The sequence below is a fragment of the Myotis davidii genome, unplaced genomic scaffold, assembly GCF_000327345.1.
Source record: "Myotis davidii unplaced genomic scaffold, ASM32734v1 scaffold1055, whole genome shotgun sequence".
Taxonomy (NCBI): Eukaryota; Metazoa; Chordata; class Mammalia; order Chiroptera; family Vespertilionidae; genus Myotis; species Myotis davidii.
Window position 1 is genome coordinate 598,371 of NW_006286477.1, and position 4,327 is coordinate 602,697.

Below are 4,327 nucleotides of genomic sequence, written 5' to 3' on the forward strand. Positions count from 1 at the left end.
CTGGCCCCGAGGAGGATGCTGGGAGCTCTGGGGGGAGAAGGGCCGTGTGCTCTTTCTTTCCTGCCAGACGAACGGTGGGTTTGGTCCGGTGCCCACTCAGCCTCCCAGGACAGGAAAAGCCGAGGGCGCCAGCCAGGCCAGGGACCTGCCGGAAACGGTGCAGAGTCAGCGGAAAGCGGCCTCCCTGGGTGTGGAAAGAAACTGCTGCCGGGACACACGGAGCCTTTCCAGGTTACACGGCAAGAAACGCCGCGCCTTGGCATTCCGCGCCGGCTCCAGAAACCAGGAGAAACCAGGCTGCGCGTTCTTTCCAGAAGGACTCCTGAAAGGGCTTGCTTTACCCCAAGTCTACCTATCCATCCACTCATCCATCCGCCCATCCATCCCTCCCTCCCTCCCTCCCTCCCTCCCTCCCTCCCTCCCTCCCTCCCTCCCTCCCTCCCTCCCTCCCTCCCTCCCTCCCTCCCTCCCTCCCTCCCTCCCTCCCTCCCTCCCTCCCTCCCTCCCTCCCTCCCTCCCTCCCTCCCTCCCTCCCTCCCTCCCTCCCTCCCTCCCTCCCTCCCTCCCTCCCTCCCTCCCTCCCTCCCTCCCTCCCTCCCTCCCTCCCTCCCTCCCTCCCTCCCTCCCTCCCTCCCTCCCTCCCTCCCTCCCTCCCTCCCTCCCTCCCTCCCTCCCTCCCTCCCTCCCTCCCTCCCTCCCTCCCTCCCTCCCTCCCTCCCTCCCTCCCTCCCTCCCTCCCTCCCTCCCTCCCTCCCTCCCTCCCTCCCTCCCTCCCTCCCTCCCTCCCTCCCTCCCTCCCTCCCTCCCTCCCTCCCTCCCTCCCTCCCTCCCTCCCTCCCTCCCTCCCTCCCTCCCTCCCTCCCTCCCTCCCTCCCTCCCTCCCTCCCTCCCTCCCTCCCTCCCTCCCTCCCTCCCTCCCTCCCTCCCTCCCTCCCTCCCTCCCTCCCTCCCTCCCTCCCTCCCTCCCTCCCTCCCTCCCTCCCTCCCTCCCTCCCTCCCTCCCTCCCTCCCTCCCTCCCTCCCTCCCTCCCTCCCTCCCTCCCTCCCTCCCTCCCTCCCTCCCTCCCTCCCTCCCTCCCTCCCTCCCTCCCTCCCTCCCTCCCTCCCTCCCTCCCTCCCTCCCTCCCTCCCTCCCTCCCTCCCTCCCTCCCTCCCTCCCTCCCTCCCTCCCTCCCTCCCTCCCTCCCTCCCTCCCTCCCTCCCTCCCTCCCTCCCTCCCTCCCTCCCTCCCTCCCTCCCTCCCTCCCTCCCTCCCTCCCTCCCTCCCTCCCTCCCTCCCTCCCTCCCTCCCTCCCTCCCTCCCTCCCTCCCTCCCTCCCTCCCTCCCTCCCTCCCTCCCTCCCTCCCTCCCTCCCTCCCTCCCTCCCTCCCTCCCTCCCTCCCTCCCTCCCTCCCTCCCTCCCTCCCTCCCTCCCTCCCTCCCTCCCTCCCTCCCTCCCTCCCTCCCTCCCTCCCTCCCTCCCTCCCTCCCTCCCTCCCTCCCTCCCTCCCTCCCTCCCTCCCTCCCTCCCTCCCTCCCTCCCTCCCTCCCTCCCTCCCTCCCTCCCTCCCTCCCTCCCTCCCTCCCTCCCTCCCTCCCTCCCTCCCTCCCTCCCTCCCTCCCTCCCTCCCTCCCTCCCTCCCTCCCTCCCTCCCTCCCTCCCTCCCTCCCTCCCTCCCTCCCTCCCTCCCTCCCTCCCTCCCTCCCTCCCTCCCTCCCTCCCTCCCTCCCTCCCTCCCTCCCTCCCTCCCTCCCTCCCTCCCTCCCTCCCTCCCTCCCTCCCTCCCTCCCTCCCTCCCTCCCTCCCTCCCTCCCTCCCTCCCTCCCTCCCTCCCTCCCTCCCTCCCTCCCTCCCTCCCTCCCTCCCTCCCTCCCTCCCTCCCTCCCTCCCTCCCTCCCTCCCTCCCTCCCTCCCTCCCTCCCTCCCTCCCTCCCTCCCTCCCTCCCTCCCTCCCTCCCTCCCTCCCTCCCTCCCTCCCTCCCTCCCTCCCTCCCTCCCTCCCTCCCTCCCTCCCTCCCTCCCTCCCTCCCTCCCTCCCTCCCTCCCTCCCTCCCTCCCTCCCTCCCTCCCTCCCTCCCTCCCTCCCTCCCTCCCTCCCTCCCTCCCTCCCTCCCTCCCTCCCTCCCTCCCTCCCTCCCTCCCTCCCTCCCTCCCTCCCTCCCTCCCTCCCTCCCTCCCTCCCTCCCTCCCTCCCTCCCTCCCTCCCTCCCTCCCTCCCTCCCTCCCTCCCTCCCTCCCTCCCTCCCTCCCTCCCTCCCTCCCTCCCTCCCTCCCTCCCTCCATCCATCCATCCATTCACTCATCCATCCATCCATCCATTCATTTTCATCATCCTCTTATCCATCCACCCACATATGCTTCCTTCTATCCATCCCTCCATCCATCCCTCCATCTGTCTGTCTATCACCCATCCCTCCATTCAGTGCTCACTGAGCATGTTTTCTGCGTATAGCACTGGCCCAGGTGTAGTGGGGGCCCAAACCCAGCACCGGAGTCAGTGCCCCATAGAATAGAAGACACTGAATAAATGTCTGCTGAACAACTGAAATTCACAATCCAGTTTGGACGGCCAAACATACACACGGCAGGTTAATCCATGAAATAGCACCGTGAGAGGGAGTTGAGGGCACAGGGACCTGTGAGAATTACGTCTTTGTTCCCAAAACTGCCGGCTCCAGCCTGCCCCCCCTCCCTCTGTCTGCCTCTGAGGCTCAGATGGGCCTCCTCCTTCCTTCCTCCCATCTCTCCCCAACCCCCTCAAGGAGCCGGGGCGTCCCCACACGCTCTCACTAACTACCATCTGGCGTATGCCCACACTGGCCTACCCTGACACAGCCGTGGCATGCCTACAGGAAGTGGTTATCTAAGCTAGACAGCTTATCACGAAGACCCCTGCCTCAGTTTCCCCCTTTGTAACAGCCCCTTGCTCTGTGCACATGGATGCCGCCATTTCCACATCGGTCCTGATCCCTGAGCAGGTGCTGGGCTCTGACTCACGTTTCTGACTTTCCTATCACATGTGGCACCGCAGAAGCGGGACAGGAGCGACGAGAACAACAGGCTGGGGTGCGGCTAGAAGGGAAGTGACGCTGGTCACGCCGGGTCCAGCCCGCAGCTCGGAAGGAAGGAGGAGAGGGCGGGGATTCGGACGACTCCCTGACACCCACCGTCTTTCAAAGGCATCCTACCGGCCACGCCATCAGGACCTCAAACCGCCCTAAAGACCCGCCCAGAGAGCGGCACGCGCGGCCGAGGCGCACGGAGAAAATTAATAGAAAGCAGACCAGTCGCCACACGCAGCCACCCTGTCGCGACAACAGATGATGCCGTCCTTGCAGGCTTTCGTGCAATTGGACGCCTGGTAGCGAGAAGACACAGAGCCCTGTCTCCTTTATTGGGAGGATCAGCAACACTGAAACTGCTCCGTCCCGGAGGGATTAAGGCCCAACCTCTCCAAACGCTGTCCCTGGAGGGAAGAGCCCACGTGAGGCCTCGCTCGTACGGGGCCCAGCCCCAGGGAGATGCGCCGGAGACAGGGCCCGCCCGCGTCCAGCAGGTCCCGATGGGACTGGTCTCTCCTGCCCACTTGCTCGCCCCATCCGGGCTGGTGACGGCTCAGAGCCAGCAGCTCCGCGAGCCGCCGGGCTGGTCTGAACTGGTTTGGAACAACACGTGTGTCTTCCCTCTCAGGTACGGACAGGTTCGGGCTCCCCGTGCAGGTAACAGGGGGACGTGTTGGTATGATTTTCAACGCTCAGCTCTTTCACTCGGGGGCAAAACAACCGCCGGGGCCTAATTAAATTCCCACGGAAACCGTCCGAGGGTGTCCCAGGCCCCGCGTCAGCAACACCAGCTCCCGGGGCCTGGCTCACGCACTGGTCCAGCTTGGACTTGAGGACGTGGACCTGGTGAGATGATGACGACAAGGCGCCTTCTTTATAGGGATCAATATATTGTTATTGATGTCAGAGAGGGAGGGAGGGAGGGAGACGTCACTGATGAGAGAGGATCATGGATCGGCTGCCCCCTGCACGCCCCCCACTGGGGATTGAGCCCGCAACCCGGGTCTGTGCCCCGACTGGGAACCGAACCCTGACCTCCTGGTTCACAGGTTGACGCTCAACCCCTGAGCCGCACCGGCCGGGCCCAACATATCTAGACTTTAAAGTGTATCTAAAAACGCTGTGCGGCCCCCGTCCAGGAAGCAGAGAACAGTTCTTTCCTTTGTCTTATTGTCCTGAGTTCAGTCAGAGACCCCAGCTCAGGGCACCGGCTAGGATGAGCCTCCCAGCCCGTTCCATCGGAGGCGGCGGGCACAGCAGACACAGCCTCTGCCTCCCAGGCCC